The 25492-nt window shown below is 41.3% G+C and overlaps 1 protein-coding gene across 1 annotated transcript in view; it reads right to left on the bottom strand.

Annotated features, from left to right (window-relative positions):
• Positions 1 to 25492, bottom strand: part of KIF26B (kinesin family member 26B) — a 572671-nt gene that overhangs the window by 545173 nt on the left and 2006 nt on the right. The gene's annotated exons all lie outside the window — the stretch shown is intronic.

The raw sequence follows: 25492 nt of genomic DNA, 5'->3' as shown, positions 1-25492 counted from the left end.
TACCTTTAGGTTTCTCTTTCCTAAATGGAAGCCAATCCTAGTCCATCCTCATACCAACTCTTAATATAATAACCCCTTTACCTTCTCTCTAAACAAAAGCTGTCATTCCCCAGACCAAGACTTTTATGTATTAAGCTAAAAACATAAGGCCTGAGGTCATGAAACTTGCAATAGGAAAAAGCAGGGTTCCGGAGTTTAAGGACAGCATTTTTCTCTTAGTCTCATTTGAAGGGTCATTTTACTAATAAGAAACAGGCCTAAACTGCCATTACCACTATCCATCACCAGAAGGCAAGGGGAAAAACACACACACACACCCCCTCAAGACAAGTAAAATCAAAACCAAAAGGCAAGGAATCCTACCCCTTCATTTCATGTATAGTGAGGTAAATAATGGCTCCATAGATTTCATTCACAGAGAGCCAAGGATGCTGGGAATTCACCTCCTTCTCTGCAATTTGCTTTACAGTTGCTCTAGATGAGTCATTCATCATGGTGTCAGCCATTTGCATTGTCATGGTAAAATCCCCACAATAGCCCCAGTTCTTCATAAGTTTGACATTCCACAATCCATTCCCCAAAATACACTCTAAATGGGGTTACCTGGCACTACATTTACATTGAAAGATAGCGTTATCTTAGTGGGAATTACTGTTGTTAATTGCTGTTGAGTCCAACTCGTGGTGACCCCATGTACAACAGAAAGAAACGTTGCCTAGTCCTGAGCCATCCTCATGATTGTTAGTATATGCGAGTCCATTGTTATTTTGGCTGCCTTCCAAACTAGGAAGTGCATCTTCCAGTACTATTATCAGACAATATTCTGTGATCCATGAGGTTTTCATTGGTTAATTTTTAAAAGTAGATCACTAGGCCTTTCTTCCTAGTCTTTCTTAGTCTGGAAGTTCCCCTGAAATCTGTCTACCATGGGTGAACCTGCTGGTATTTGAAAGACCAGTGGCATGACTTCTAACATCATAGCAACACCAAATCACCATAGTAGGACAAACCGATAGATGGGTGGTGGGAATTAGGGATCAACAAAGACAAGGTTGTCTTTCTTTAAAAATAAGGGGGATGGCCAAACCCCTATATGTCTATGCAAATGGACAGCAGAGGCTATCACGTAGCTCTCTGTAAACCACCTATTCACAAAAGTACCAGAGGATGTTAAATGCCTCATATCAGGTTATATTCAGAAGTGATCATTACCTGTAAAAGTCACAGAAAGAATAATCTGACATTCAGATGAGCCATCACCTGTTAGTTCATTTTCTCAGCCATATTCCTTCCACTGAAGCAGGAGGCACAGTTAATCTGAAAAGCTGACTCACCAGATATCCTTGGAGAACTTGTATTGGGCATGAAAGAGCTGAACTAGATCCCCATGCCTATCTGGTGTCTCAGCTGGAGCAGCTAACATAAGGCCTATTATACAACACCTGTCAGGACCGTCACACCTTCTATTGCTTCAATTACAGTCTTGCTATTAAGGGTATCCAGCCAAGTGGCATCTGGAATGCAGCAAGAGAAGGAAATAAAACCCCAGGACAGACCTAAAAGATGCATCTTTCCTGAACTTCTCTGGTCACCTTCCATTGAATATTATTCTCTGTTGTTATTGCTGTTAGCTGCCGTTGAGTGGCTTTTGACTCATGGCAACCCCATATACAACAGAATAAAATATTGCCCAGACCTGTAGTTGTAAATTCTGCTGTCAGTCTTCATAAATCTGAAACTATTTCTCCCCAGAAACATTTTTTTTTTTTTTTTAAAGATGGTGCCAACATCACATAGGGATTAAACGCTAGGGTAGAACTTTTCAGAATAAAATTTCGCCATCTTTAAATAAAGCAATGTTTCCATATATGTGGTTCTTCCCTTCTCACTCTACTCTAGATAGGAAAAGAAAAAAAAATTAGAAATGGAACAAGCCAAAAGAAGTCTTTGAGTAAAATGGCAATACAATAAAAAAGAACTCAGAGCTCTTATCATGGCCTCTTTGTTATTTTTTAATCCACCCTTGCCCCTTCATTGCTGGACTTGGTGACTTTCTATTCCTTGCCACAAAATTATCTCTCTTAATTTTTTGTACCTTATCTTTTTTTCCAGATCTTAAACTGGCAGGATCTCAGCTAATGGAAATTTGTCCTTAGTTGGCAATTGTTGGGAGAGACATCCAGTATCTCAAAATAATAAGGCAGCTCTGCTCCTATTTACCTTCCCTCTTCCACATTCCCTGCTCTGGGCCTCTGTGTTCATGTCACAACCTCAGCTGAGTAACTCAACATAATCATGCTCACAGCACAGGTGCCCCCATTAGCCAACCAAAGTGAATGAGGCTGAACACTCGGCCCTGAAACCTAAAAGAATGTGAATTTTAACCTTCTAAGATTCTTGTTTTAGACCTGCACGCATTTTTTGTGGAGCTAAATTGAGTAACTGAGGTTTCATCCTTTCTCAAAATTATAGCAGAAAAGAAGGAAAAAAACCTGACTCTGAAACCAGTGCTTTGTGATTCATATATATTTTTTTTCAGTCTATATGTTCTTATATAATATGCACACAGATTTTAGCTATATGCAGTCTCTATTCCAGGAATATATGACTACATCAATTGATGTTTTTGTATTAACATTGACATAGGTAATACTTTTCACAAAAACATCTCTAGAAATTGAGGCTCCATTCTTAGATTTTCCCATACCTACTTCTAGCTGCTATCTAGTGTGTATGTCACCCTATACCTTTCTCCACCAAAATGCACTGGAGTCTGGAGGCTGATTGGCTCAGGGCTGTAATGGAATATGCAGCCTTTCACCTCTGGGTCGCAATACTGAATCTGGGCCACATCAGCAGCATCTGAAAGCAGTTACTGTACCATCTAATGGCCTTGCCTAAGACAAAAGCCACTGTTCTAGCTTTTCACCCTTGTGGGAAGTCTCTACCAGGAAAGGTGGAAAAAACGAGCAATGGGCCCCCCCCACAAAAAAAAAAATTACCATCAACAATCATCCATAAGAATGGTTTGAAGGAACCCTTTACAAGAAAAGCTTGGGAGTTTTATAGTCTGATGACCATGGCAGACCCCAGGCATGTCACACTACAACAAAATCCCTTTACTTTGATGTGGGGAATGTCAGGCACCTATAAAAAAGCAGTTATCACAATAAACCCTGAAGCCCCTCAGGCTCAGTGGAGCACTGCTCCAGGAAAGGGACAGTAGGAATGAAGCCAAAAATGAAGCTTGTACTGCTATTATGATGTGTTACCGGATATCATTTGTGAAAACTGATGTACAAATCTTTCATTTTTATTTAACTTCTTGTGAAAGCAATGCCTTGGGCCACTCTCTTCAGGATCCTAGACTCTGACTTGAACTTGCTGGTGATAACTGATCAAGGGTCCAGTGCCTACAACAGTGGCTGGCACAGAGCAGATGCTTTATAAATATTTGCTGAATGAAAAAAAAAAAAAACTTTGCTGCCCTCTCTATCCTTCTCTTTCTTTTGTTGATTAAATGAAGTGAAGCCCTAAACCAGTTACTAACCTCCAGTCGATTCTGACTCATGGCGACCCATACGTGTCAGAGTAGAATTGTGCTCCATAGGGTTTTCAAAGGCTGATTTTTCGGAACTAGACTGCCAGGCCTTTTCTTCTGAGGTGCCTCTGAGTTGACTTGAACCTCCAACATTTCAGTTAGCAGTCTAGTGCATTAACTGTTTGTACCACCCAGGGACTCTAAAGTTAAGACCACCCCATATCCAGCCATGACGTTCCTTAAAAAGGGGTGTTGTGAGAAAGGGGAAAGCAGCAGCAACAACCCGCTACAGTGACCTGCAGAAGGGAACTATCCAAACACAAGGTAGTATTAACTTATCTGATCTTTAAAAGAACCCATTTAGTCCAATTCAAAAAAAGTAATACACACAAAATGTGTTGGCAAATTTGGAAAAGTTATGCTGCCATTGTAATACTGCTGTCAAGTACCCAAGAGCTAATAAATCTTTTTTTTTTTTTAGTTTATTGCGAAATGTGCAATGTAATTACAGTTATGTATTAATAGTATTAATAACTATTATGCAGGGAACCATTTAATGTACTGCCCTTACAAAGATTTATTCGCTAGCTTAATGTGTTTACTCAGTGATAATAACTGCCTGTGTAAAACTTTCAAACTATTATAGGCACAAATAAAACAGTCGTTTGCACTGGGTCCTGCAGAGCAGAATAACATGGCACAAACCATCCATGGAAAATGCAGAGCAGGAGCTGATGGGCTCCTGGCTGGCCTCTTCTCAGAAGGTAAGCGGAACTAAGAAAAAAGAGAGAAAGGGTATGGGAAATTCCCTGCTTTCCTCCACAGGCCATTCACCTGGCCCCATTCTGGAATATCTCCCCCTGGACCTCCGGAGGGACTGCAGTGAGGCTCACAGGGAGACAGCACAGCCCAAGGGGAGGCAGGTGCAGCAGTCACTGCAGGGATCAAATGCTGCCTCCCGATGTCTCAGCTGCAGGACCCTGGTCCAGGTATCTAACCTTGCTGAGTTACCTCATTTGTGAAGTGGGGGCAGTAACGGTACTATTATGGATTAAATTGCGTTCCCCAAAAATATGTGTTGCAATCCTAATCCCTATACCTGTAGAAGTAATCCCATTTGGGAATAGGGTTTTCTTTGTTATGTTAAGGAGGCCACATCAGTGTAGTCTTAAACTTAATGACTTTTGAGACACAAAAAGAGCAGATCAGACATAGAAGCAAGCAAGCACAAATGGAGTAGAGACAGATGCCACATGGAAACTGACAAGGAACCAAGGAACGCTGAGGCTAGAGAAGCTAAGGGAAGGACTTTCCCCCACAGCAGACAAAGAGAAAGCCTTCCCCTAGAGCTGGTGCCCCGAGTTTGGACTTCTAGCCTCCTAAACTGTGAGAAAATAAATTTGTTTGTTAAAGCCACCCACTTGTGGTATTTGTTACAGCAGCACTAGATAACTAAGACAATTATCTCATCAAGTTGTTATGAGATTAAACGTGACATTGCACAGAATGTGCTTAGAAGTGTCTGGTGGTTAGATCAATCGATGTTACCAATACTATCCTTCAAGGGCCATTCCTGAATGAAATCTTCCCTGATCAGGGAGTCCACAGGGATAACGCTTCCCCAAATATTATTTTATGACATACCTTGTACTGCTATCTTGATGTATTACATGGTTATCATCATTTGCTAAAGCTGATAAATCTTACATTGTCATTTAACTTTCTGTGAAGGCAGTGTGGCGGGGCACCCTCTTCATGTCCAGCAATTCTGTATTTCTTATTTTTCCTGCTGAGCCTCTAGGCTGTGTCTGGTCTCTGTTCATGAGGTTTCCTGGAAGGCCTTGCCTTCCTCAGCCTTCCCTCACCAATTCCTACCCATCTTTTTAGCCTCAACTCAACTGTCACCTTTTCAAGGAAACCTTCCGTTTTCACCATCCCAAAGCTGGGGAGGCTGCTCCCCTGTGTTTCTAAACTCTACACTTACCCCATTGTTTCTGTGCCCACCCAACCCACTAGAATGAGGAACTTAAGGGCAGGGGTCATGTCTTGGTCTTCTTTATACACCCAGCACCAAATCCAATGACCATATGCATATATGGCAAAGGCCAAAGAAACATTAAACAGGTGGATGGATGGGTAGATGGAGGGGTGGGAGAATGACAATGAAAAGACTGAATGTTAACTGGATGGAATAAACCCTGGACTCAGGAGGGCACGTCTAGATATGTGGGTTTTAGTTTTCTCTTCTATAAAATGGTAATGGAGTTTGGGTACTAACATTTCATCAACACCTACTATGTGCCAGACAAGAAATGCCTATGAAGTAATTATTATTAACAACAGTTCACAAAGGAGGAAACTGAGGCAGAAAGTGTGTAAGTCCTTCTCCTAGTTCCCTGAGCTGGTAAGTGGCAGAGCAAAGATTCAAATCCAGTTGGTCTGGCTCCAGGAACCATGCTCTTAACCACAAAATTGTAACGCAATGCTGGATAACCTCTCAGGTTCCTTCTATATTGTTCTGTGATTAAAAAATGTTTAACGACTAAAAAGAATATTCTGAGGCCCCCAGGAGTAATGGTGATGTACAATGTTAAGAATTAATGGCATTTGTTTAAAATGACATATTAATATTGAATTTTGCCCTATGTTAAGAATTAAAAAGAGGGTTTAGAAAAGTTCATGATCCTTCTAAAAAGATACTAATGATGCTCTCAAATACAGCAATGAACACTATTCCATTTCTTTTCAGAAGAACTAAGACTACCCCATTAATATCTGTGGAAAACACCATCCTGCTTCGTTGTTACTCTGCATTACAACACTCAGAACCAACTCACAGCATTTCTCCTCTCGCTTCAATCTCTCAGGTAGTCCTAAGTCTTTAAAGGGAAAGGGATCCCTCTATAATTCTAGACCCTTATCCATCCAGATATTATCATGTGTTACCATCTCAGTGCAGTATCAATTAACAGATACAGAAAATTAAATCAAATGTGAACACTGCCTGGGAGCCAATGTCATTGGGTAAGTCGCCTTATGCTTGCCCTTCCAGTTGAGTTCCAGCCAACGACATTAAGTTTCCTCCCTGGTAATACGTAGGGCTCATTCTAGTCATCCAGTGAGCATCCTTCATTCTGCAAGAGTAGAAAATATAACAGCAGTTTTTTTTTCCAGTTCCTGTCAAGTCAATTCTGACTCATGGCGACTCCATGTGTGTCAGAGTAGAGCTGCGCTCCACAGGGTTTTCAATGGCTAATTTTTCAGAAGTAGATAGCCAGGCCTTTCTTCCAAGGTGCCTCTAGGTAGACTCAAACCTCCAACCTTATGGTTAGCAGCCAAACCTGTTAACCAACAGCACCACCCAGGGACTCCTTATAACAGCATTACACTGAGCAAAATCAAGGGCCTATCGACTAACAAAAAATGCAAGAACTGCCCCCCTCCCAACTAGTCAACCCATAAATGACTAGACCAAAATCCACCCAAGGGAAACGGCTGCTCTCACTCTTTGATCTCTCTTTTCTAGAGAATAGGAGGCCGTACCAGTGGGATGGCGTCATGCCATTCCCAGGACTTACTCTGGCACCACGTCCCACCTCCCGCCCTGCCAGCATCCCTGCCCTCCCTCCTCATCCTCCCCCTTTATCCCCAGTGATGTTTATGACACAGCAGTGGAAAGGAGTTTTTTTTTCCCCCGCAAAAGGCCATAAATCCTTGGAGAATTCATTTATTCAAAAAACAATTGCTATCTACTGGGTGTACAGGCACCAAACAGAACACAAAATTAATAAGGTATGATCACTCTGCTCACAGTGTTCAGTGTCCAGAAGGAGAACACATGGGCGAAATAACTGCATAAATACATTCTATTAAAACATGCATGGAGATTCAGAGGCCAGAGGCTTTCAGGGTGACCCTGGGCAAGCCTCCTAAACCTCTCCATCATTCCGCTATCTCCTTCCTGACCACCATAAAGGGGCATTATAGAGAATCACCAGTCACGACGAGCACTCTATAAAAAAGGTAAATTAGCACAAACTACCACCACAAAAAGGCCCACAGCCCAGTAACTTCCTTCCCCCAGTGGATGTCTCACACAGGAAGCAGGGAGTCTGATTAGGCATATTAAAACCAGGCCTTTGTATCACATTTACCGCCCTGGCTGCAAAAAACGCTCGTAAAGCCATCATTAGCAGACTCGCAGCTGCCACCCTGCCTCCTCTCCCAGCCGACCGAGACAGTTAGCCGTCGTTCCCTGCTGAATGCCCGTTTAATTGCACACCCGACTTTATTAGCTGCCTTGACCTCCAATAAAAGCTCCAGCCTAACAATGTCTGAAACCTGAGACAGGATGTCTACCGTGTTAGCAACTCATATGCTTCCTTAAGGGCTCCCACCCGCCTGCAAGTACTGAGGACACACACACACATACACACACAGCCTGTCATAACGACTTCTTAGAAATTTCAGAAATTATTACATGAACAAATTTAGGGGGGAAGAACAAGAGGATAAACAAAGGACATAATGAACAAAAATTTGTGCGGAGGGTTTGTCGTACGTAAACCAAAGCTCTTGAGTTGGGTGTGTTTGGCCCCAGAATACTCTTTTCAATGTTCCATCAATGTATGTACAGGAGTCCCTGGGAAGCAAAAATGGTTAAGCAGTTGGCTACTAACCAAAAGGTTAGCAGTTGGAACCCACGCAGAGGCACCTTGAAAGAAAGGCTTGGCGATCTGCTTCCAAAAAAGTAGCCATTAAAACCCTATGCAGCACAGCTCTACTCTGACACACATGGAGTCACCATGAATCAGAGTCAACTAAATGGCAACTGGTCTGGCTTTGTTCGTTTTTTTTTTTAATGAATGTGCCGAGGATTTAATAGAAGAAAAAGGAGTAACAAGTGGCACTCCTGCTGCTCTGCGCCTCTATTCAACTATATTTGCTCCGGAGTTCTATCCTAGTGAGCTCTGGACTGGCAAAATGAAGTCCTGCATTTAATATCTGTACTCACTGGGTTGTGTTAAGCATAGAGTATAGTAGTTGAAATAAAAGTTAGGGAAACATTGCACAGCAAGTAGATATTTTAAAAAGGCAGCCCAGGGTAGTGTTAAAGGAGAAAAATAAATCTATAATATGTGTTATGGATTGAATTGTATCCCCCCAAAATGTGCGTCAACTTGGCTAGGCCACGATTTCCAGTATTGTGTGCCTGTCCACCATTTTGTGATCTGATGTGATTATCCTATGTGTTGTAAATCCTAACCTCTATGAAGTTAATGAGGCAGGATTAGAGGCAGTTATGTTCATAAAGCAGGACACAATCTACAGGATTAGGCTGTATCTTAAGTCAATCTCTTTTGAGATATAAAAGAGAGAAGTGAGTAGAAAGGAGAGGGACCTCACGCCACCAAGAAAGAAGTGCCAGGAGCAGGATGTGTCCTTTGGCCCTGGGGTCCCTATGCTAAGAAACTCCTAGACCAGAAGAAGATTGATGACGAGGATCTTCCCCCAGAACCGTCAGAGAGAGAAAGCCTTCCCCTGGAGCTGGCACCCTGAATTTGGACTTCTAGCCTCCTAAACTGTGAGAGAATAAACTTCTGTTTGTTAAAGCCATTCACTTGTGGTATTTCTGCCATAGCAGCACCAGATAATGAAGACAGTGAGTAGACTTCAGCTACCTGCTACATCCCTTCCCTAGACCACAGCATCAAAGAACACAGATTATTAAACCCGAATCATGTGCATGGTACTTGTGATATGTAAATATTGGTCTAAATAATATGGCCTTATCTAGATATTTGAAGGAGCAGAAAAAAGAAAGAGAAATCAAAGGGCGCCAAAGGTTTTATTTTTATTTTTATTTTTAAGTTAAATGGAGAATTTAAGAAAGATGAATAAAATGGAGATCTGGTGTTCCTATATTGCTACCCAGGATGCTGATGTTGTTAGGAGCCGTCGAGTTGGTTCCAACTCATAGCAACCCTATGTACAACAGAAAGAAACACTGCCTGGTCCTGTGCCACCCTCACAATCACTGTTATATTTGAGTCCGTTGTTGCAGCCACTGTGTCAATCCATCTTACCCAAGATGATCTCCCCACAAGTCATTCGTAAATCCTAACCAATATGGCAGATATTTTTAATGTAAAACAAACTAAGCGGTCTATATCTAAGGCAATACACATTCCTCAGACATTTCTTACCAAACTGCTACTATAAAATCAATCCTTCCTTTGTTTGTCTAAGTTTATTCTTGCTGACAAACACAAGAGACAACAGAGAAAAGGGCTTCATTAAAAATCTTGTCAGTCAATTTATGATCTAAATTCCAAAGGCAGAAATGTCAGTGATGGCGGCACTGCCAGTACCTTGGCTTGGCACACAAGGAAGCCACACACTGGCCAGGGGCGTGAAGTCCCACAAATGTGGCAGCTTCAAGAATGATCCGGGCTCTTGGTTCAGCCAGAAATCCATATAGGATTTTGTCAAGCATACCCCTCTGGAATTGTGGAGTGAGGACTGAGCTCCATAACCTCTTGGGACTTCTCTTCAGCTTCAGAGATTCAAAGATTTGCGAGGAGTTTAGAGACCACTGACCCCCCCATTAGGAGTTAAACGTAAGCCAGCTAGGTGACTTGCCCAAGATCAGAATGCTAATTAGTGCTGGAGGCAGGATTGAACCCCTGACTCTCATGTTAAGAGAGCCCCTGGGTGGTGCAGGGTGCAAACAGTTAATGCACCTGGCTGCTAACCAAAAGGTTGGTGGTTCAAGTCACCTCAGAAGAAAGGTCTGGTGGTCCACTTCTGAAAACTAGGCCATTAAAAACCTATCGAGCACAGTTCTACTCTGACACACATGGGGTCATCATGAGTCAGAATCAACTCCACAGCAACTGGTTTTCTCCTGATAAAGGCAGTCCTTTTTCACCTAATGTACGCGATCGTAGGTAAGGAGGGGGACCATGACTACCAACTATCCATCTCTGTGCTTTCCATTTCTCTCACCCTCTCTGTCCTTCTTCCTCCTCCTCCTCTGCCTTATTCCTCTCCTTCCTATCCTTCTCCCATCCATCCCTCAGCCCCTACGGCCACACTGCCTGGCTTGGCTGAGGACAAGTGGTGCTCCAATTCACAGCCGCGGGAACGTGGAGAAGACATTCAGGGCTGCCTCTTCAGCCGCCATCCTACAGGTGTGACACACACAAATTACCTCAGAGGGAAAGACACGTAACGAGCCAGTCACTTTTTTTTTTTTTTTTTAAATGATGGCGGCTGTTAGTTGTTTGCCTGAACTTAAATGTTTATTTTCTGTATAATCATTGGGTTAGGTAGTTCAACAGCTTTTGGGTGTTGTTGTTATTGTTGCTTTCTAACCAGTTAGTATACAAGTTTCCTACTGCTACAGGAAACCACCAGTTAGATGGAGTAGGGAAGTAGTGATTCTAACTCTAAAGAAAGCAACCACTAGGAAGAAGATAATAGTGTTCCGTGAGAGAGTGTAAGTGCTCATCATTGCTAACGAGAAGATGGAATTATACCAAAGAAAAATCTCAAGCTCTATAAGCTCCTATTTATCTTACAAAAATTCCTGAAATAGCAATTACAAATCTCAGATATTACTCAGATTAAAGGAATTATTAATATGAAAGTTCACATATGTCACCACTGAGGTGGTAAAGTAGATTGTAACTTAGTATTATTTGCAGTTCACACTTTCAAAAAAAAATTTTTTTAAAGGAGAAAAAATTTTGTGTGTAAGAATTGTCAAAAATTTTAAAACGAACCTGTGTGAAGAGCTAAAATTTTTTCCAAGAATTTTTTGTGGTTGTCAACAGTATTGAACTTAAACTTCATCAAGTAGAAGAGATGAATAAAAATAGCCCCTCAGCTGTAGCCTAGTTTATAATACTTACGATATATTTCTCTATTTCAAAAGAACTTACTCTACACCAGAGCCTTCTGGTATTTTAACTTATATAGCACTAGTCAGAATATCTACTCTTTTTTTAATAAGTTTATAAGAACCCTCTCCACCCAGGTCAACTCTAGCTCTGGGAGCTGAGGTATGTTCAGGAAATACTGTGTGGTAAGGGAGGGTGTCTTTATGTCCAGAGTTCTCCAGAGTCTGGTTGGAATCCATGTGATAAGATCAGCAAAGTATAACTGCAAAGAAAACTGTCTGGGAAAGATAAAACTGAACTGGCAGGCAGATAAGCCCAAATTCCTGGTGCTCCTCAGATGGGTACATCAAATGCACAGTCATGGGGGTGGGGGGTGGAGAGTCTCTGCTTTCTTTCATTCACCAGCAAACTCAGAGCCCCAACACCAAAAGCGGCGGCGTCTGCAACACTCCCTGGAGCGGCTCTGAGAGGGCACGGCTTAAAGAAGGAATTTCCATCTGTGACAAAGAATCTCAATCCATATTCATGGCATCTCAACTAGCAGGAGTAGCTATTTTCATCAACTGAGCTCTCCTAAATTTTCTGTGGTGCCACCCTAGGAATGAATAAATAGTTGAAGAACCAGGACAAGAGATGAGCTGAACGTTCCATTTCCTCTGACTGCTGCTTTTCCATTCGGATGTGAGACCACTGACGAAAAGAGAGAAAGAAAGGGAAACCTTTCACAAAATTTAGCATGTGCGGTACTCAACTCCCTGTGAAAAGTTATTGGAGTAATAACAGAAAGTGATGGTTGAATATCATCTCACGATTTCACTGAATCCTCACCACAAATCCTTGTGGGGGGAGGGGCCCTATCATTGTCTAGATGAGAATAGCCAGGTTCAGGGTTAAGAGACTTGCCCAAGGTCACATACTAAGTGATAAAGCCTAGTTTTACACCCAAGTCTGTTGAGGGGATCTTCATTTCTATGGTAATAAAAGCCTCCAAAAATGGAAGAGGCTCAACATCTCTTAACCTCTTAGTGTCCTCAACAACTCAAATGCTGCCTCAGTTGTCTTCACCTCTCCATCTAATCCTGGACACACGGCCTTTCTCCATCATGTCAGAAACTCTTCTAACAAAGATCCCCGATGACCTCCTATTTGCCAATTCAGTGGAAACCTCAGTCCTTACCACCTTGATCACTCCTGCCTTCTGATGCCTTCTCTGCCCTGAGTTTTCATGACACCATTTCTCCTATTTTCCTCTCCCTTTTCTGACGTCTCCTCCATGGTTTATCTCCTTGGCTCCTGGGGCTGCTGGTCCCCTTGATGTCAGTGGGCCCCAGAGCTCCACCCTCCTCCGTTGTCTCAGACATCCTCCATAGGGAGGACATCTCATCGGTGGATGCCACCACCTCCTTCATCTGACAGCTCCCAGAACTGTGTCTCCAGCTCTGGGTCTACAGCCCCAACTGGACCTCACTGGACTATTCCACCCAGCTCCACTGAGCCCGACCCAATTTTATTATCCACAGTTATCCTCAAAAACAAAACCCATAATAACAAAAACCCTCTCTTTGCCTGTATTCGCCATCTCAGTAAACGGTAGCACCATCTACACACTTAGCCTAGCTAGAAATCTGAAAGAATGGCTCATTTTCCTCCTCTCCCTCTCACCCATATCTCAGCTGCCACCTACCATGGGTTTTCTACTTACAATATCTATCAGGTCTACAGCTGTCTCTTCATTCCCATCACTACTGCATGAGTTCAAGTCTGTATCTTCTTACACCTAAGCCAAGATGATTGGCCTCCTAACTGGTCTCAGTGGCACCCTCTTCCAACCATCCTCTATCTCACTATTAGAGCAATCTTACTTAAACACACATCTGATCATTTCATTCCCTTTCTAAAAGCCCTTCAATGGCTACATGTGGCCTACTGGATAAAATCCAGACTCCTTAGCCTAAAAGGCCCTTCACCCTCTCCCTTCCAACTTCCCAGCCTGTCACTCACCCATTCATATACACAGTGCTATGGTGACACTGTGCTATGGTGAGAGCTCCCCAAGTGTACTGAGTATGTGTAACATCTTTGTGCCTTACGCCTGCCATTCCCTCTGCCGGGAATGTCTAGGCTTCGCCATGTTCATGTGCTGAGCACCAACTCACCCTTCCAAAGTCAGCGCGAGCATCACCTCCCTATGCTCCCAAGCAGCCTACATGGGCTCTGGTCCAGCACTTAATAAACAGTGTTCTCTTAGTTTCCTCATCTGTCTCTAATGCTAGACGGTGGGTCACTCCAGGGAAGGAATTTTTACCCTTTTCACATCTTGGTTATAATGTGGCATAGCACTGCAGCCGGTACATGAGAGGAGACAAAAAAATGCTTTTTGGCTTATTAATATCAAAGCAAAAAATTAAATAAAATATTAGCAAACCACACTCACAAGCAAACTGAATCCCGCAACATATAATAAAAAATAATATATGTCATGACCAAGCAGAGTTTATTATGGGAATGCAAGGATGGTTCATTATTAGGAAATCAACCATAATAATTTACAATATTAATAGATTTAAGAAGAAGAATCACATAATCATCTCCCTAAATACTGAAAAGATATTTGGCAAAATATAATACCCATTCCCGATAAAAAACACTAAATAAATTAGAAATTGATGGATACTTCCTTAATATTTTTAAAAATATATATAGACCTCCATCCAAAAGCCAACATCTTATTTAATGGGAAAACATTCCCACTGTATCACTACTTAATATTGTACTGGAAGTATTAACCAATGTAATAAACAAGAAAAAACAATCAGTGGCATAAAAATAGCAAAAGAAAAGAGTAATAATATCTCTATTTGTAGCAGGTAAATTCTTTAGAATTTATTCATTAAAAAAATCAATGAATATACTAATGAATTTTATAAGGCAGTAAGATAACATATAAACTAATATCTTTCATATAACAAACAACTATCAATTAGAAGAGATCATGGAAGAGAAGACCCTATATATAACAGCAACAAAAGATATAATACCTAAGAATAAATTTAACAAGAAATGTACAAAGCTTATATGAGAAAAATCTTAAAAACTAAAACGTTGACTTTTACAAATGGAAAGATATTTCATGTTCTTGGGAAAGATTTCACATTATAAAGATGTTAAGAATGAGGATGAGTTCTATGTGTTGCATGAAGTAATCTCCAGGAAATATTTTCAAATGAAAAAAAGCAATATTCAGAGGAGTTTATATATTATGCATGCTTCCTTGAGTGTAAGAAAGGAGGAGAATTAAGAATATATGTATCTACACGTATACATCTACACATCCACATTCTTGTTTTTTCAAAAAGAAATGCTAGAATGATAAACTAGAGGAAATAATAATGTCAAAGCAAGATTTCTCTGAGCATACCTTTTAAAGAAGTTTTGACTTTTGAAATATGTAAATGTTTACAATTTCAAAATACGAAAATTAATCAAAACTAGATGTTTTAATAAGCAAACCCTAAGACTTAAAACAAACTGTAAAAAATGACGTGTAACTGTATATCCAATTGGTAACATAATCACACCCACGAGCATGACCTGGGATGAAGTGTGCAGAGGTACACCTGGTTCTCCAGAGAGCTTAACTCTCGGCCACTCTGTTGGTTCCTGTTTGGTTAAAAAAAAAAAGAAAAGAAAAAAGCTACCCCGGACTCCCCTCCCAGATCCCCCTCTGTAAAAAGTAAGTATGACATTCAAAACTATGTCAAGAGTGTGGATGAGACAGGATCTTTTGGTCAGTTTTATTCCATATTTCATAAACACCTCCTACGCACCTACTAGATTGGCCTCCACTATAGGAGGCCAAAGGAGCCCTGGCTGCACATTGGTTAAAGCACTCAGATGCTAACCCAAAGGTGAGCGGTTCAAACCTACCAGCCCCTCCGCAGGATAAAGATGTGGCAGTCTGCTTCTGTAAAGATTTACAGCCTTGAAAGGATATGAACAGGGCACTTCTCCAAAGAAGATATTCAGGCAGCTAACAGACACATGAAGAAATGCTCACGATCATTAGCCATTAGAGAAATGCAAATCAAAACTACAATGAGATATCATCTCACCCCAAAAAGGATAGCATTAATCCAAAAAACACAAAATAATAAATGCTGGAGAGGTTGTGGAGAGACTGGAACACTTATACACTGTCGGTGCGAATGTAAAATGGTACAACCACTTTGGAAATCGATTTGGTGCTTCCTTAAAAAGCTAGAAATAGAAGTACCATATGATACAGCAATCCCGCTCCTTGGAATATATCCTAGAGAAATAAGAGCCGTCACACGAATAGATATATGCACAACCATGTTCATTGCAGCACTGTTCACAATAGCAAAAAGATGGAAACAACCTAGATGCCCATCAACAAACTATGGTACGTACACACAATGGAGTATTATGCAACGATAAAGAACAATGATGAATCTATGAAGCATCTCATAACATGGATGAAACTGGAGGACATTATGCTGAGCGAATTTAATCAGCCACAGAAGGAAACGTATTGTATAAGACCACTATTATAAGAACTCAAGAAAAGGTTTAAACACAGAAGAAAACATTCTTTGATGGTTATGAGGGTGGGAGGGAGGGTGAAGATTATTCATTAACTAGATAGTAGACAAGAATTATCTTAGGTGAAGGGAAGGACAGCACACACTACAGGGGAAGGCAGCACAACTGGACTAAACCAAAGCTAAGAAGTTTCCTGAATACAACCAAACACTTCGAGGAACAGAAGAGCAGGGGTGGGGGTCTGGGGACCATGCTTTCAGGGGACATCTAGGTCAACTGGCATAACAAAGCTTATTAGGAAAATGTTCTGCATCCTACTTTGCTGAGTGGTCTTAAAAGCTTGCAAGCAGCCATCTAAGATGCATCAATTTGTCCCAACCACCTGGAGTAAAGGAGAATGAAGAACACCAAAGACACAAGGAAAGTATTAGCCCAAGAGACAGAAAGGGCCACAAAAACCAGAGACTTCATCGGCCTGAGGCCAGAAGAACTAGATACTGACCAGCTACCACCAGTGACCGCCCTGACAGGGGACACAACAGAGAGTCCCTGATGGAGGAGAAAGGTGGGGTGCAGAACTCAAATTCTAGTAAAAAGACCAGACTTAATGGTCTGACTGAGACTGGAGGAACCCCAGAAAGCACGGCCCCTGGATTTTATATCAGCCCAGAACTAAAACAATTTCCGAGGCCAACTCTTCAGACAAAGATTGGACTGGACTGTGGGACGTCAAATGATACTCGTGAAGAGTGTGCTTCTTAGCTCAAATAAATACATGAGACTAAAGGGGCAGCTTCTGTCCGGAGGTGAGATAAGAAGGCAGAAAGGGTTAGGAGCTGGTTGAATGCACATGGGAAATCGGGTGGAAAGGAGGAGTACGCAGTCACAGTATAGGAAGACCAATTAGGGTGACATAACAATGCATGTATAAATTTTTGTATGAAAGACTAACTTGAAATGTAAACTTTCACTTAAACTACAACAATAAACAAACAAACAAAAAAGATTCACAGCCTTATAAATTCTATGGGGCATTTCTACTCTGTCCTACAGGGTCACTATGAGTCTGAATCAACTCGACGGCAGTGGGATAGGAAGCTAACTGGAGACTGTAACACAATCATTACAATATGGAGACATATACTTTGTTCTCAAGGGGTTAACAGCTCCTGAGCAGATAAGATGTATCTAAATGAAAAAATGAGGGAACATACATGAAGATAAACCATAGTTCAGTGACAGAATTCTCACCCTTCACATGGGAGACTTGGAAACCCTGATGGCATAGTGGTTTAGTGCTACAGCTGCTAACCAAAAGTCAGCAGTTCAAATCCACCAGGCACTCCTTGAAAGATATGGGGCAGTTCTACTCTGTCCTACAGGGCCACTATGAGTTGGAATCGACTTGATGGCAAAGGGTTTGGTTTTTGTTTTTTTATATGGGAGATCCAGCTCAATTCCCAGCCAATGAACCTCATGCGCAGCCACCACCCACCTGTCTCTGGAGGCTTGCATGCTGCTATGATGCTAAACAGGTTTCAGCAGAGCTTCCAGACTAAGACAGATGAGAAAAAAAGCCCTGGAGATCTACTTCTGAAAATGAGCCAGTGAAAACCCTCTAGCTCACAATGGTCCGATCTACAACCAATCATGGGGATGGCACAGGACCGGGCAGGTTTTGTTGCATTGTGCATGGAGTCACCATGAGTCAGGGGCTGACTCAACGGCAGCTAACAACAGCAATAACATGCACGAAGATAAACTTGCGAACCGAATATAAGTGCTGAAAACCCACTGGCAGAGGCAGCAAGGGAAGAAGGGCTTCTTAGATGGGTTCTAGAGCAATCTCAAAGGCAACAGTAAACAGAATGGTAGATACCAACTGGTTTGTTATTTTGATTAATGTTTCAAAAGTAATTTATGAATACAGGTATATTCCCATTCCTCTTGCACCTATACAAACATACTATATTTCTGATGGATGACTATTAGTATGAAAGATTAACGGAAGTCCATACTAAACAATCCTCCATGGCCACATGAGACCACATAGGTTAAAAATAATAGTAAAAAAGATGCTTATGAACAGCCCTGTGACTCAAGACAGCAGTAAAAGAAAATTAGCTTGGTATTCCTGAAACGAGACAGTGAACCCTGACAGACACCAGCCAATTTGTAATCTTCGAGAGGCCAGAGCAGAGCAGAAGCCTGCCAGCCCACTGACTCGGCACAGAAACCTTCACCCTCTCTGAAGGTCAGGACAAGCCCTCAGGCAAGGCTTCCGTTCAGAAAGAGCTGATAACAGTCTCAACTGGGTGAATATAAATATGAGGAAGTTCCTTTTTCCCCCTAGTACATCCAGTCAAGAAAATTACCCAGCTCAGAATCTTAACAACCTCACCTATTTTTTCCCACTCCTCCCACAAAGCCAAGTTGCCATCTGTAAGCCCAGGAAAGATAATCATAACATTCTCTCCCAAGCAGAGGTCTCCCACTCACGTGGGTCTACCAAGAATGACCTTTAGTGGCTTCTGGGGGAAAATGTGCTTGGATTTCTCTGTTCCTTGCGTCTTTTCTCATGCTTCCTTTTGTGACCTTAACCATTTACAACAACCACCTAGAATTCCAGGGTAAAGAAAAGAAATCACATTCATTTTCATTTTGCTATATGGGATTATGTATGTGTGGGTGTGTGTATCTTAGTATAGTGCCTGACAATAATTGTTAGCCATTTATTATCATCATTATCATTATCATTATTAGTTGATGAACGGTATTATCTGTGATGTAATGCCAAAGAGCAATTGACATGGCTTAAATTTTAATTGACTTAATCCTTCCAAATGCTGACAAATTACTAGCCTCAACAATTTAAAAATCACATTTCTAATGCCATAATCCTATCTGCAATGAGTGTAGAAGAAATTATTATAGGCCAGGGATTTTTGCAAAGTGAATTAAGTTACTATAAAAACTGACCATGTTTGTTCACAATTAAATGTCTGGTAAAATGAAATGCCAATAGTTCATAGCTGCCTAAGCCTACAGGAAGATATCACTGCTCAAATGTCTCTACTGGGAATGCTCTCATTGCCTCTTAAATTGTCTCAGAAATTTTTAAATGATAAACATTGCAGGACTTTTCTATTATTGATATTATCTATTAGCCAATCCTTTGAAATGCTTCCGAAACGGAAAAGACTAAGTCACAAGTATCTCAAAGAAAGAACAAGCAGCATTTCAGACCTGAAACGAAGCTTTTTGAAAATAGCCACATGTTCTTAGAAGATTTTAGCTAGAATTCTCTCATAATTAGTAAGTACTTAAAATGCAATGTCTATTTTATCTATTTATAAAGCATCTTATGATGGCTTACAAGGGACCTTTCAAATAGTTATTTTTTCATGCTCCTGTTTTGGACCTAGGGGGTGAAAAATATATATATATATATATGTATACATACAAAATCTCCCCAAGTCGACTTACTTGGACTCGGCTATTTAGAGTCTATGTTTGGTGATTTTTAACCCCTGTAATGCATTCCTTTCTTTCATCTCTGTGATTCTAGGCTACCCTATGTCTGGCTAATCTTCCTGATATTTCTGGGGCTTTATAAATGGACCCAGAACATGGGACTGAGAAAAAATCAGAAAGGAACATAGTTCTGGACCTTTTTTTACATGAAGGAAGATTTACTTTTATTGATATGGAAATGACCAGATGTCTGATAAACCTTTTGCCAGCCTGGAACATTATCTACTTATTCCAGGGAATTCCTTCAGGCTGACATTTTGTAGAATTTACACTGTCAATCCAAAAGTTCTGTCACAGATATCAGACTCATCTAGAGTAGCCCCAAGATGAAGAATTCATTCCTTGGCCTCTAATGAGGTATTTCTGGCCTGGTGCCTCGTCTGTCTACAAAATGGGAAAGATGTTCTTGCCACTGGAAATGAAATAGTCCTGTATTTATACATTGGAACACCGCAATGTATAAAAGGACTGCTTTCACTTAAATCCCAACATTTTACAAGTCCACACTCTTTTGTTTTATCTGACCACTTCCACTTACCAGCACTGGGAAAGGAATGCTATAAACCCAATAAGCACTTTTTTACCGACCTAGGTAATAAAAGTCAATCAGAATGTTTATAACCTGCCAACAGGCACAAATCTCTACTCACCAGGTAAGCTGCTATTTGAAAGGATGAACCCAGAGCATCATTAACTCTACGGTTGTCACTTTTACATTCCAGAGTCTTGAGATAACCAACAACATACCGCATTTTGTTCCTAAATCTGCCCCCACTATGCATCCCTTTCTAGAAACTTCATATTCAATGTATCAGAACCTAAATCCATTACTGTCCTTCCCTCTGAGCTCAATCCAAATCTGTCTCCCCCGTTGCCTGCCTCAATTAGCACCATCACTGCCCACCCAGTTGACCAGCTGCCCAAGCTAGAAACTTCAAGTAATGTTGCCTTCTGCCATGAAGCCCTGCCATCCAGTGGCCACACGACTACTTAGAGTACTCAGAACAGAGTGATAACTCCAAAGGCACCCACCAGAGCCACTCACTGACTCCTGGGAGCAACCAGACGCTAAGCGTGGGCTCTCCAGCATTTCACCGCCCTCCTTCAGCGACTATCCCAAAGACAGAAATGGGGCAATTCAATAGGGTATGCTACCAAACAGTGGAGATAGTGTGAGAACTCTTAAGGCAGTATAATATTTGGGAAATGTACAGATGAAACTAGAAACAGAAAGTGGATAATGTTTTATAACAAAAACTCTAAATTCTGTAAAACACAAAATCTAACAGAATCTTGTCTAATTAATAATCGATTCTTAAATTGTTGTCTTAAGAATGGAACTATTTTTCGAATCCTCATCGTAAATAATTTTTACCACATTGTAAGAGTTTAATCATTTTTTTCCTCTTATCAGATGAATGGAAAAGTTATAAAATAGAGAGAAAAACTGATTTACTCAATGTCACAAAGTAAATTAGTGATGGAAAAAGGACTAAAACCCAAATCTATCCTAAAATAATAAGGCTCCTGAATGTGTTGTTCTGCTTGACTTTTAAATGCTTACCTATGAGATTTTTAATACCACCTAGGGGAATTTAATACTCTACTTAAGGAAATATCCCCCAAATACAGTTAAGCATCCTAAGTGAATTACAAAGATGATTTTTGCTAATTCTCCCCTCAAAAACATGTCTATCTTCCAGTCTCTTACTCTACAGGGCGACTTACATGTTGGAGTCACAATGACATCTCTTGTTCTAATGAAAATTAACTCCTTCTGTGCCTGAGGGCTACAGAGGTCTACAATTTGCTCATAAATCCAGCTCTGGAAAGAAGACAGGCCTTGTCTCCAAGTTACACCTCCCTCCATGGTGCACCAGAAAACATGGAATTCGTTTGGTTAAAATGCTGCAAATTTTAAAGGTGTAATGGAAATTGTACTTAATCTGAGGATATAAATACTTAAAAAAGTAAAAAAAACAGCTAAAATCATTATTCCCAATGACAAGCAGAAGGGCAATTTATAGTTAAGATGAGCTAGTCCAAAGCACCCTGGGGTTCCTGGTTCTTACATATTCGCCTGCACCAAATGTCATGCTTCACTGTCCTGCTTCACATATAAAACTCAGGCAACTGCGGCACTGTGTGATATCCATGTGTGCACTTAGAGTGATCCCGTGGGACTGACCCCATGACTGACAGCTCTTCTCCAGGTGTGCACGGGTCACTGTAAAATGATGGGGAGGACTGAGTTTCTTCTGGAGCCTTCACCTCACTCTGGCACTATCATCAGTTTCCCGGCATCACTTGTACTTCATCACATAAATAAAATTGGCAAATCCATTGAGCTGCCTCCTACAGCACTGTTAATGAATTTTCCAGGCTGCTTCAACAGAAACAAAAAATCCAGTTTGTCAAATGACTCCATAAAACATGATGGATGCATTTAAGTATCAACATTTGTTTCTTTTTCCTGTAGATAATTTTCTCCCACCCTCCCTTTTTGGGAAAAGAGTATATTTTGATTTACCTTTGCACACAAAAGGGCACTCAAACGGGGAAAGAGAAAACCAATTATAAGAATGGGGTCTTGAAAATGTTCTAAAATAATCTGGTAGACTGAAACTAATTGTTGTTGTTGTTAGGGGTCGTCCAGTCAGTTCCGATTCATAGAGACCCGATGTACAACAGAACAACACTGCTCGGTCCTGCACCATCTTCACACGTGTAGCTGTGTTTGAGCCCACTGTTGCAGCCACTATGTCAATCCATCTTGTTGAGGGTCTTCTTCTTTTCATTGACCCTCTACTTTACCAAGCACGATGTGCTTCTCCAGGGACTGGTCCCTCTTGATGAAATGTCCAAACTATGTGAGATGAAGTCTCATCATCCTTGCTTCTAAACAGCGTTCTGGTTCTAGTTCTACCAAGACAGATTTGTTCGTTCTTCTGGCAGTCCATGGTATATTCAATATTCCTCACCAACACCATAATTCAAAGGCATCAATTCTTTGGTCTTCCTTATTCATTGTCCAGCTTTTGCATGCATATGAGGCATATGGAAATACCATGGCTTGGGTCAAGTGCACCTTAGTCCCCAAAATCACATCTTTGCTTTTCAACACTTTAAAGAGGTCTTTTGCAGCAGATCTGCCCGATGCAATGCGTCTTTTGATTTCTTGACTGCTGCTTCCACAGGCAGTGACTGTGGATCCAAGTGAAATGAAATCCTTGACAACTTCAGTATTTTCTCCCTTTATCATGATGCTGCTTATTTGTCCAGTTGTGAGGATTTTTGTTTTGTGTTGAGGTGTAATCCATACTGAAGGCTGTAGTTTTTGACCTTCATCAGTAAATGCTTCAAGTCCTCTTTACCTTCAGCAAGCAAGATTGTGTCATCTGCATATCGCAGGTTGTTAACGAATCTTCCTCCAATCCTGATGCTGTGCTCTTCTTCATATAATCTAGATTCTTGGAGTATTTACTCAACATACAGACAACAAGTATGGTGAAAGGATACAACCCTGACATACATCTTTTCTGATTTTAAACTGTGCAGTATCCCCCTGTTCTGTTCGAACGACTACCTCTTGGTCAATGTAGAGGTTCCTCATAAGCATGATTGTTTTGGAATTCCCATTTTTTGCAATGTTATCCATAATTTGTTATGATTCATACAGTCGAATGTCTTTGCATAGTCAATAAAACACAGGTAAACATCTTTCTGGTATTCTCTGCTTTCAGCCAAGATCCATCTGACATTAACAATATCCTGCATTCCACATCCTCTTCTGAATCAGGCTTGAATTCCTGGCAGAAACCTGTCGATGCACCTCTGCAACAGTTTTTGAATTATCTTCTGCAAAATGTGGACAAGGACTATTATCTCCAGTCCTCGTATGTGATATTAGTGATCTTGTTCAATAATTTCCACATTCTGTTGGATCACCTTTCTTTGGAATTGGCATAAATATGGATCTCTTCCAGTCAGTTCACCAGGTCCTCCAAATTTGTTGGCATACAAGAGTGAGCACTTCCAGCATTGCATCCATTTGTTGAAACATCTCTATTGGTATGCTGTCAATTCCTCAAGCCTTGATTTTCGTCAATGCCTTCAGTGCAGCTGGAACTTCTTTCTTCAGTACCATCACTTCTTGATCATATGCTACCTCCTGAAATGGTTGAACACTGACCAATTCTTTTGGGTACAGTGACTCTCTGTATTCCTTTCATTTTCTTTTGATGCTTCCTGTGTTGTTCAATATTTTGCCCATAGAATCCTTCAATATTGCAACTCAAGGCTTGTATTTTTTCTTCAGTACTTTCAGCTTGAGAAATGCTGAGCATGTTCTTCCCTTTTGCTTTTCTAACTCCAGGTCTTTGCACATGTCATTATAACAAGGGGTAATCAAACTTATTAGGATTGCCAAACAACACGTTTTATATCCTTAAGAACCAAGGCTTTTCAAATCTCTGTAAGATGGTACAGTCCTCCTTATATAATTTCAAAGCACCCTAAATTCTTCCTTTGTAGTACTTACCACAAACATGAATATTATTATGAATTGTGCATTTTGTGGTTAATGTCTGTATCCTCCATTAAAATATAAGCTCCACGTGGACAAAGACTGTTATTTCCATTGCTTTGCCTGCACAGTACCTTGAATGTGGTAGAAAATAAATAGTGAATGAATGCTAGACAGAGCAAGTAAATCTGTGAATGAAGAAACGATGTTAATTTGGAGGGTCCAGCATGCAAAAGACTGAAATAAGCATTTAGATTCTCTGAAATTTATTCTTAGAGTGCCCTGATGAATTTATTATTGAACTACAAAAATGGCATGCTGACAACAATCCTCAAGTTAATTATTCTTTAGATAAGTTCTGGATTCATAAAACCAGTTCTCTTGGTGGCAATTTTCCACATTTTACAATGTCTGTGGGTATTTGTTTAACTTAACCCTTGCATGTAAAACATCAATGTGTGTGTATTTGGATAAGCAGATGAGGCAAGCAGATGCAATTATTCCTAAACTCCGCTACTCGAAATCACAATATTTTATTTCAAAAGTCCCAGAAACATAAACCAGAAAATCCCACTGAGCAAACAGTGTCAGAAACTGCCACAGCAATTCACTCTGTTTTCTTGATATTTCTCTCTTAACCACTGATAAAACTCTTTGAAGTGAAAGAGTAAATATTATCATTTGATAGTACTTGGACCCAACAGTGCAAATACAATTGCATTGTGTTACACTCTGGGAGCTCCTGGGCCAGTCGCACAACGCCTGCAGGGTTGCTATGCAGGAACCAATGTGCTTAGTGCTCCAGCAGGCCAGGCGGTAGCCCTGTTCCTCAGAGCTATCCGCCACTTAATCTTCCTCAGATAGACACACAGAATGTTAAGGGGGAAAAAATGCTGGCTTTCAAATATGTGTTTCTGTAATCCTGGGAAGAAACGACCACAAACAGGCAACGGGAAAACTCCTAAATCTCAGCTTGCTTCCACTGCTTCCATCGACGTTTTCGTAAACGATCACAGGTGGGGGTGGGGAGAAAAACCAAATAAGAGTCCTGCAGTCCTGGGGAGCGGGGAAGCAGAGAAAGAGAAGCGCCCCCAGAGCTGGTATCAGCATGTTCCCGAGCCTGCCACGCTGCAAAGGTCTGGGAACACGCAGGAGGAGGGTTTTCAGGGATGGCAGCACAGCACAGGGAGAACAGAGTGGGCGTGCGGGTGCAGGGAGCACAGAAAGGGACTCCAAAGGGTGGGCTAGCAGGACAATCAACCTGGGGGTATCTTCGGTGGGCGCTGAGGCCTGAGACAGCGGGTGCTCCATCCATGCTCTGAGGCAGCTCGCTGCCCCAGGGCGGCCTGGCCGAGAGGCACGCGCGGGGGGGCCCTCGGGGCCGGCTACCGGCCGCGGCGTGCCAGCGCCTCCTCGGGTGCGGAG

The sequence above is a fragment of the Trichechus manatus genome, unplaced genomic scaffold (assembly GCF_000243295.1).
Source record: "Trichechus manatus latirostris isolate Lorelei unplaced genomic scaffold, TriManLat1.0 scaffold00039, whole genome shotgun sequence".
NCBI lineage: Eukaryota > Metazoa > Chordata > Mammalia > Sirenia > Trichechidae > Trichechus > Trichechus manatus.
The sequence above is the reverse complement of the archived record's forward strand: the minus strand, read 5'-3'. Positions and strand labels throughout refer to the sequence as shown.